The 10,549-nt window shown below is 41.1% G+C and overlaps 1 pseudogene; it reads left to right on the top strand.

Annotated features, from left to right (window-relative positions):
- Nucleotides 1-348: 348 nt before the first annotated feature.
- Nucleotides 349-1,185, top strand: LOC148013793 (uncharacterized; annotated as a pseudogene).
- The last annotated feature ends 9,364 nt before the right edge of the window (nt 1,186-10,549 follow it).

Raw genomic sequence — 10,549 nt, 5'->3', positions numbered from 1 at the left:
AAATTGATAGATTTGCCCTTGATAGGTAGACATGACAACTACATATTGCAAGAACATCAATTTACATGTTGCATATAGCATTGCATCATCGTTTACTTTGCATTAATGACTATGTTGTTTTGTGTATAGCATCAACAAGTTTTTTGCAACACAAAAGATGCATCTTTATAGCAAAGATGGAGTTCCATGTCAAGAGGTGGCTCGATTGATATTTGCGGATTTTTCTACGAGCTTGCTTGTGGATGCTCTAGGTCCCATCCCATTGGGTAAGTTATGCTTTCTATCACACAAGGTTTACATCAAACTCACTTCTCATATATCATAATGCCAATGTTGTTTGTAGAGGGCATGACTATTCCCAAGTGGAACACGTTCTCAAAGGGTCTAGTTATGGGTTGTATGGACCTTGCTCGCGAGTATTTGGCCAACCAGGGATTCTTACTCACTATGTGCTTAGCAGAGCATATAGGTGAGTTTATTACGGATGCGGCAAGTGTGGGGCTTGTGCTTCACCGCACTTGGACACTCATGTGTGACTCCAAGGCTTATCAACATCCCGTTACTAGAGAGGCGGTAAGATAACAAAGTTGGATACGTTGAACATATGGTTGTATGTTCTAAATAAAGTTTGTGTTACATGCTTTAAATAAAAACATGGATCACTTATTCTATTTCCACTCGTGAATAGGTACTTGATCTTACTATGTGTCTTTGGCATCGTGCTGGTCATGTTGCGCCTTGCTACGACAGAGAGGCTGGGGAGAAGATTTTAGAGAGATTGTTTCCAGCGTATCGTAGCTACATGATGGATGATTGTGTCTTTCCCATGGACGTTGATGGTGTCATTGTCAAAGGCGGAGAAGAGAGGTCTCATCTTTTCTTTCGATAAGTAGTCTTGCATGTTTTTGCTCTCAGGTTACCTTGTACGGTACTTTCATTGTTTCTACTTGCATGGCCGCAAAGATTCTATATCTTGATTGGTGATATGTGATTGGTGATATGGTTAGGTGGTTACTAGCTACATTTACAAAACACTACGACTATGTTTTGGATGTGTTTGCGGGGTGTGGTGGTTTGGCGCGGGCCAGTGCAGAGAAGATGAGACATTGCATGTGTCTAGAAATAGATGATGTGCTCTATGGGGAGTGTTTGTCCACCATAGTGTGTGGACCGGTACCATGCTGAGAGAGTGTGTGTTTTTTTTTTCTAGAGACTCTAGACATTTCATTTTGTTACTACTTTTATATGTTTATTATACACTTCGTCATGTGACTATGCCCGATTTTGTCTAAGAGATTACATGCATTGGGATCTTTGATTTGTTTTTAGGAAGAGTGTACCTTGCGACTATTTGACACGAATATATTTTACTAGTTTTCCGTTGGTTTTGTTTTCTTGATGTGTGGTCATTGTAAATGCAACGTGTCGTACTCCTTAAGTAAGACTATTTATATGCAGAATGGATATGTTGCACGAAAAAGCTCGAAAAAAAGAGATTGATTAGAAAAGAACGAAAATGAAAGCCCGCAAAAATAAAATCCCCTTTACTAGGTTGCAAGAATAGAAGGCATATGTATACATACTGTAGATTATGGTTATTATTGTGCAATCAGTGAAAAGGCTACATATTTAGTTGTGGTGCACCTGGTATTAGCTTGTTTGCAGTTTTTTTTTTTGGTAAGTTTTCTATCTTCTAAAAATGTTTGATAACTTCAACCAATTTGTCAGTGAGAAGCTTGATAAGAACAATTATCTTGCATAGAAGTTCAAGATGACAAATTTCTTGAAGTTTAAAGGTTTTTGGAAATACATTATTGAAGGAGACATGGCAGTAGTACCCAAAGTTCGTACATGAAATGCTACTGCAAAACAAGTAAAGGCTAGAAAACATTGGGAGCAAATACATACATAAAGTCATATATTAGTTGTTTGTCAATGTCATAGATAGCACGATGAGCTATTTGTACAAATTTGATACCCCCGCTATTACATGGAAGAATCTAAGAAGGCTATTCAAAGTAAACATAAAGGATCTTGATCTATCAATGTAGAAGTTGATGATGATGATGTTATGCATGCATGCTTAGATGGACTCGAAGATGAATACAAGAGCTTCAACTCATCTAAGAATACGAGGGATGATATCTTTAATTTTGTAGACTTGATTTCTATATTGATACACTTGAGGAGAAGAACATTGTCTTAGATTCCTCTTCTTCTCAAAGGAAGAATAAGTTTGATCAAGTCTTTAACTCTACTAGTAGAGTCAGAGGTCATAGGAGAGGCCAAGGTGATGGTCATAATCAAAGTTATACTGCATGGCAAAACAAAGGAGGACAACAATCTCAAGGAAGGGGAAGTCAAAGAGGGAAAGTTGCATATTCTAATAGGAAAGAGAATTCTTGTGATAGCATTGAGTATTGGCATTATGGTTAGAAATGCCATATTTTTAAAAACTCCTTCAAAAGAAAGGATGAAATTAGAAATAGAAAAAAGTAACAAGGTAATTATGCATCCAATAGAAGAAAAAACGATAACAGAAGTGAACAATTGTTTGTTATGAAGCATTTTATGAATACTATGATTGATGATGGTTCATCAAAGAATGGATGTATGGTATGTAGACTCAAATGTCTCCACACACATGACTTCTCATGGAGAGTGGTTTAGAGAGGTGCATAGCCCAAAGTTTCTAGGGTATATGGAGATAGGGGATGATACACTCACCCCATTACTCATGTTCAAAATATTCCTATGAGTATGCAAGATGGTAAAACTAAGTACTTGGCTAATGTACTGCATGTACCAAATACTACCAAAAAAACTTGGTTTCTATTGGTCAGATGGTAAAATAAGACTTGCAAATTCAGTTCAAATCTAATGGTTGTTATATAGAAGATCTCAAAAATGATTGTAGGTTGATTGTAAAAGGGAAACATGCTGATCGTAGATTATTTACTCTTAATGTAAGTCTACATGAATTGGATGCTGCTATATTGACACAAGGTTCAAGTGTTGTGACTGATATTAAAATTTGGCATAAGAAAACTGATCATATGAATATGCAACAACAACTGAAAGGCATGTAGTAAAAATAGATTGTGGATAGCTTGCCCAAGTTTAGGATTGATGGGATGCATAAAACATGTGAAGCATGTCAAATTGAAAAGCATCCAAAAGGCGTGTGTTTCCACATGAAAAGCATGTATGTAATGAGCCACTAGAATTGATGCATTCTAATATGTGGGGTCCTGGAGAGATCACAACTTTGAGTAGTTGTAAGTATTATGTTTCCTTTATTACAACTATGTTTCCTTTATTGATTATCATACTCGCAAAGTATGGATTTACTTTATGCTTGAGAAAAATGAGGTATTCACTCATTTTAAAAGCCCTAAGGCTTATGGATTTACTTTATTAGCGACCCGTGCAATGACTCAAGCTCCCGGGAACGATGCCAACTCTTACGATGGAGAACGTGCCTTTTGCTTGGATGTTACGACTGAGAACGTGCCGCCACTTGGGTAGCTCGCTACCTTCCAATACACCCCTTCGGTCCTCCTCCTCCCTATTTCTCATCATTGCACCCTCTCTTCTCTTCTAGTTGTCGTTGTGGTGCCTCCTCAATACATATATATATGGCTGCTACCCCTCACAAAAGATAATATAGCCATAATGCCCCGGTGTAATTGTCGTTTGCCAATCCTTCTCATCCTCATAAGAGAAGGAAGTGTCTTCTATTGACGCGGTATTATATATATACATACATACATATATATACACACACACACACACACACACACACACACACACACACACACACACACACACACACACACACATATAATCTCTATAAATGTCTTTTTGGAAAATTGGAACATGACTTATTTCTTTCTTTCAAAAGCTTCACAATGATTTTTTTCCCAAGGTGAACAAATTCTAGGCTTAAAGCTGCGAACCCATCTCTTTTGTAACCCTACTTGCCACATTCCTCCTCATCATCCACTCGTTCCTTTTCTGTCTACCATCCAAAGATCATCCCCCCTAGTCACATGACATGCAAGTCCTTTTCTTAGCTTGATGATCGTATCTCCGACGGGCACATTGCTTGATTCCTCCTATATTCAAGCTACCAAGCTTTAATTATGAGTGAGTCTTTTATTTCCTAAGGCTATCCTCCTTGCCCACATTTCAAAGCAACTACCCTTTTGGCTTTATTCATAATTATAAAAAGACAACTATGGTGAGATGTCATCTTTTAATTTGTCTTTAGGTGTGTTCTCACATGTTAGAATCTTGTGAGCCTTGGTATATGGAGTTACAAGAACCTTTAGGTGAAATCTTGGATGCCACTCTTTCTTTAGTCCCTTCAAGGGATCACATATGCTAACTTCATCTCACCTAGAGGGAGTTTCCATCGTATTTTAAGGTAGATATAGTTTTCTAGAACACGTGTAACAAAATTGGACCACTATGATCAGGTCCATGAGTTTATCTAGTGTTCCCTTACTCTATCCTACCAACATGTGATACTCATGCTCAATTTTGGGTGATGTCGATGCACTGGTGTCCCTCTAGACTATAGCTCGGAGATTTTTGAGTGTCTTTTAAGTCGCCTAGCATGTCCTTCATGTGTCATTGAGAGCGGAGTTTTGATGCCGAGAAGTGCTTAAAAATAGCTAAAAATTACGAATATCAAAGGAAAAATATTCAACATCGAAGGCGGCGGCTCGACCTAGGACGATTTTAAGCATCAAAGTGCTTTAAAGGCGCCCGAGCGACACTTGTTGATTTTTCATAATTTTTCAAACTATCGTGCGGATTGACAAGAGTTACCGGCCAATGCCGGATGTCAAGCTGGATGCCCAGGATTTTTTAGAGCTCAATTCGGAGTCCGGACGGGGAAGGAGCCAAGAAATGGGCAAGATTTAAAGAGGTGGACACTTGGGAGGCCAAGTGGGCATGACCTTGGGGGGGGGGGGGACATGCAACTTTTAGTGTAGCATGAAATTTTTCATGCAAGAGAGGAAAAAAACATGGAGAGAGGAGGCGCCTGTAGGCGCCGAAAAATGCGCCTCCTCGTCTCTCATCATGATCATGGGGTTGAATGCAACCCACCCAATGAAACTTGGGCAGTGAATCCCCTCTGTCTGCTGACTATATCGCCATCCTTCGCTCCTCCAATGGTGGTCTCTATGAAGATCTCTGATTTCAGTCTTTCTCTCTCCTCCCTCTCTCTCCCCTAAGGGCAGATTCATGTGGTGAAGAAGAAGAAGAAGAATGGATGACGGATGCTTGTCCAATGAAGACCGGATTTCTCCGTGGTTCAAGAGGAAGGAAGATTGCTGATTGTGGACTATCATGAGCATTAATGGTGGCTAGAAATCAGTCCCGAGATATGACAAATAAAAACCCCACAACCCGCAAAGAACGGTAATCTCATTTTTACAAAGGAAATTGATGTTTTATGCAAGTTGCTTCATGAATATTTGTTCCCATGGGATGATTATGCTTTATAGTGTTGTTTGCAATGTGTTCCAACTGTTTGAAATCAGAAAATCAGAAAATCATAACTGTTGTGGATGAAATTAATTGTGTAAAACCCGTAAAACACGGAAATATGGGGAAATTGGGTGTTTTTGATATATCAATGGAAAATATAATAAGACACACCAACTAAATTTGTGGTTTTGCTGAAAATGAACCTAAGGGCCACATCCCATAACTCATTTTTTATTTTCAGTCATTTAATATTGTAAAAAAATACAAGAAAAATAGGAAAAATAGAAAAAATAGGGAAAAATGGATTTTGAGTGCCGAAAATTAAGGAAAAATAAGATTTATGTTCGTGGATGTATGGGGGGTCTGAAGTATGAGGTTTAACCTCAGTTCAGCCCTACCTTTATGTTTTAGTGAGTTTTTATTGTTTTTCATACAATAAAAAGGTAGAAAATGAACCCTAAACCTATGCACCATGCACAACCTAAACGAGTGAGGGGGTAGAGTGTATAAAAGGTGTTTAAATGCTGAATGAAATGATGAAAAGCTTGCTGGTTTTTATGCATACCATTTAGGTTGGTCGATAATTAAAAATTAAGAACCTAGTAGCACGAGGGTTTCTCGATGCTAGGTTCATGCAACGCCGCATACGAGCGATAGTCGAAATCATTGAAAGAAATGTTTTCCACATGTGCACCAATGCTGATTTTCTTAATTGTTTGAGCACATAGACATTCACGATTTGCATAAATCATAAAGAAATGATAAAAGGTATCAGACAATACCTCCTGGATGCATGGCAATTTCTTTCTAGAGGAACATGACCAACGTTGAGTGAGTAAGGTTGCCCAAGCTGTAGACTAGGCGTTGGGTCTAAGGGGGAAAGTAAAGTGAGGAAGCATGGTATATCTCCTGGAAATACGCGAATCATAAAAGAGAGAAGTTTGTGTTTGTATGTGTTGTATATGTTTAGCGACGCATCGAGGGGCCAATCCCCAAGATGTGGGAGAGTCGCAGTGAGGTAGCGGCAGTCAGCCGTGGGAGGATCTCCTATGTTTGTACTTTGTGCTATTTGTCAATGTGCTGGGACTCCCTCTGAGGAGTGTTAATTGGGTTAGAGTTGGACTACGAGACGTGATACAAACGCAAGATGTTTAGGAAGATATTGTATGTGTCATCCACGCTCCTAGCCGCGAGGCCGTAGGGTTGTTGAGCGCATGGAGGTTCGACTAGTGCATGAGCCAGTGCTGGCCCGTTTTAGGTCCCATCAGTGGTGCATTTGCCACGAGCCGCTTAGAAGTGGCGGCCCTCGAATCCTGGTTGTCTAGGGACCAGTTAGCTGTTTATGCCAAAGGATACTGAGATTGACCCGTTATTCATCGATAAGCATCGTCTAGCCGAAATCCAAAAGCAAGAGAGAGACGAAAGAGCTAGGCGACGTGTTGAAATTCTTAAGAGGTATTCCCCTAAGCGTAGCGGTGCTAAACCCTCACAAGGGAGTAGATCTAGTGGTCCTGGGGCTACAAGCAGTAACTTAGGAGAAGGTGGAAGCTCTAGTGCTCCCCCTTCTTCCATAAGGTAGTCTACATCAAGTGCAGGAAGTGTAACCCCACCGTCCCCTATTTCTAGTGCAAATCCAATTTCCGTCATGGCGCAGCCCATTGCAATTCCTGCAAGAACGACGGATTTGCTGACTCTAGGTTTTCCGCTACCCATTTTTAATGGGCTAGTTGAGGAAGATGCGGAACTCCACATCAAGGAGTTTCAAAAGCTGATGTTTAACTGTCGCATCCAAGAAGAAGGACATTTAATGATGTTCTTCAACATGACTCTCAAAGGAAGAGCTGCCATATGGTATCATGGCTTAGAAGCCGGAACCATATTGAATATTGATTCATTTTATGGAGCTTTTCAAAGGGAAATTGCCTCTAAAAGGGGTGGGCAATATTGGTTGCGTGTACTCATCGTAACCCGCCAAGAACCACACAAGGATATTCGTGCTTATGCGAAGAAACTAAAAGAGGTTTTCCGTAAGTTGGACACCTCTATTCCTATCCCCGCAGTTGCCCAATTGCAATATTTTCTGCATGGTTTGGACTTTAATATCCAGTTGTAGTTGAGTAGTGTCCATTTGGGGGATATAGATACTACCATTACACGAGCACAAGAAGTGGAATTCCGACTACAAGCAGCCTATGCCTCTCGAGGCAATTCGAATATGGGTCTAGCATTGGGAAATAATATGGCGACGGCCAACGGCAGTAGTAGCCAAGGGATAGTGATGGCTAATCCTAATGGAAGAGGGAACATGATGCAGAATGTGCCTTTATTACCAGCTCCCCCTAGCATGTCGATGCCTATGGGAAGTCAAATGGCTCCAAATGGTGGAGGCCAAGCAGTTAATCCTAATACCATGACTGTGGTTCAACAACCAGTGCCTAATCGAATTGTTAGGCCGATGGAACAACAGGGTAATGATCAAGGCTATGAGTCGAGCGCTTCCAATATTCTTGGCGATGTTAAGGACATAATGAAGCATTATACTGACATGTTTACGAAGCAATATCGACAAATAGCCGTTGATGTCAACTTTCTTAAAAAACAACAAAATTTGATAGGAAGTAGATACCCAGATGAGGGTGCACCTTCGAGGTTTAGCTGCAAATGGTGTGGTGGGCAACATTATCCACGAAATTGCCCAAATGTCAAGTGCGACATCTGTGGAAAATCCGGCCATTTAGCAGCCACTTGCTGGAGTAAGATTAGTTCCCTCCAGCGAGTTAGTCGAAAACCAGGGCCTGTTAATCATTATGCGCAAGGAAATGATTCCAAGCGAGAAGACGGACCTAAACAAATACTCCAATGACCAAAAACTACAGTGGAGGAGCTGCCTAGTGGTAGTGGGGTTAGTTTGATTGAGGCTATGCGCGTTAATGACGCTGAAACCTCTAATCTGCAAGCTGTTCTTACAAGAGGTCAAAAGGGTAGAGAGGCCGACAAGGATAAGCCTGTCGACGAAAACCCTAAACAAGGCGACAAAGGAACGCAGGTTCTGGATCCTGCCATGGAAGGGGGACCTCTGAAGCCCATGGAGAGTAAAGCCGATGTTAAGAAGGATAAGGAACCACCGAGGAAGAAGGGGAAAGTTAAAAAAGAAGCAATAAAGCCGGTTCAGCGACCTAAAGAGCGGATGGTTTGGCGTGAAAAGCGAACTCTGCCGAACTATCATGAATTTGATTTGGCGATCTCTCTTTGTGAAGTCAAGCTAGATGTGAACCTTTTACAGCTTATTAAACTTTCCCTAAGAGTATGCAAGGAATTTAGAAAGATCCTGCGTACCTGGTATATTGTAGAACCTTTGGGTATTGTGCGAGTTGGTGATGACTAGTTCGAGCATGCTAAGAAGCATTGCCCAAGGGTTGCAGCCTATGTCGATAGGATATTAATAGATTATGCCATTGTCGACACGGGATCATCTGTTAACATTATGAGCTTTGAACTGATGGAAAGGTTGGGTCTTGCGATCCAGAAAGATACCTCCACAATTCTCAGAATGGCGGATGATAGTTTGAGACAGCCGGAAGGCTGCATTACTAAGGTCCATGTCACTGTTGCAAATGTAGAATGCCTGTTGGACTTTAGGGTGATTCATTTTGCAGGGCGTCCAAGTTACCAAGTATTACTTGGACGACCTTGGATCTTGCAAGCGGACTGCCAAGTGGATATACTTGCCGGTCGGCTAATATTCGGCAGAGGTGCTCAGTGCGTGGTGGTTGATGCCTATCCTGAGTCCCCGCAGAGTGAGAGAGCTCCTCTATCTTCCACAGAATTGGAGACATTAGAGGATTTTTCTGCCAGTGAGACATCATCGAGTGATGAGTCCAAAGAGGGATCCACCATGGAAGACATCTATCAGATCACTTTAAACGAGCCGATAGAGGCCCAAGATCGTATAAGAGATGCAGATGTTATCGAGCTAAACCTTAGCACGCCAAATGATTCGCGACCAATCAAATTAGGTTCTATGCTTAGTTCAGCAGAAAACGAGGACTATGTGTCCCTAATTCAAGAATTCCATGATATCTTTGCCTGGAGTTATGATGAGCTGAGAGGCATTCCTCCCAGCCTGGCTGTTCATACTATTCCTGTAAAAGAGGGCAGTCATCTTGTGCGTCAAAAAGTAAGGCATATGCCTTTCGAACTGAAGGACGGGCTGTTTGAAGAGTTACAGAAGCTTCAAAGAGCGGGTTTGATTTTTCATGTGCAACACACGGAATGGTGTTCACCAGTTGTTATCAGGAAGAAGAAAAATAATCAAATCGGATTATGCGTGGATTTTAGAGAGCTGAATAAGCAGACAGTTAAGGATTACTACCCGGTGCCGTTTATTGACCAGTTTTTGGATCAATTAGTGGGTAGGGAGATATATTCGTTTATGGATTGCTTTGCAGGATATAACCAGATGGCAATTGCAGAAGAGGAAAAGTTGAAAACAACTTTTATAACTATTTTTGGTACTTTTGCGTACCATGTGATGGCCTTTGGTTTATGCAATGCGCCTTGTTCGTGGCAACGAACAGTAGATAAGACATTTGGTGACATATCCCCTGAAGGTGTTTATTGATGACTTAGGGGCCGCCACCGTGAGAGAAAGGCAGTTGATCATTTTAAGAAAATGCTTTGAGCACTGCAGACAATTTTGTATCGCTCTAAACCCACGGAAGTGTGTTTTTGGTGTACCTTATGGGCTATTGCTGGGCCATGTGGTCAGTTCGGTAGGTATTGCGACAGATCCCGAGAAGGTCAAAGTCATAGTTGCCATGGGTCCACCACACACTCCGAAAGAAGTTCATAGCTTTCTGTCTTCGGTTGGTTATTACCGTAGATTCATAAACGCCTTGGCAGAAAGAACGTTGCTGCTTACAAATCTATTGTCCTTTAGCTGTTTGTTTGTATGGGGTGACCCCTGTAAGGTAGCTTTCGAGGATGTGAAGCAGGAGCTAGTAAAAGCTCCCGTTTTAAAAGCACCTAAAAGAGGTGAGGTTTTTTA

The sequence above is a fragment of the Lygodium microphyllum genome, chromosome 26 (assembly GCF_053477565.2).
Source record: "Lygodium microphyllum isolate KBCC chromosome 26, Lygodium_microphyllum_v1.1.10, whole genome shotgun sequence".
In the NCBI taxonomy this organism is placed as follows: Eukaryota; Viridiplantae; Streptophyta; class Polypodiopsida; order Schizaeales; family Lygodiaceae; genus Lygodium; species Lygodium microphyllum.
The sequence above is the reverse complement of the archived record's forward strand: the minus strand, read 5'-3'. Positions and strand labels throughout refer to the sequence as shown.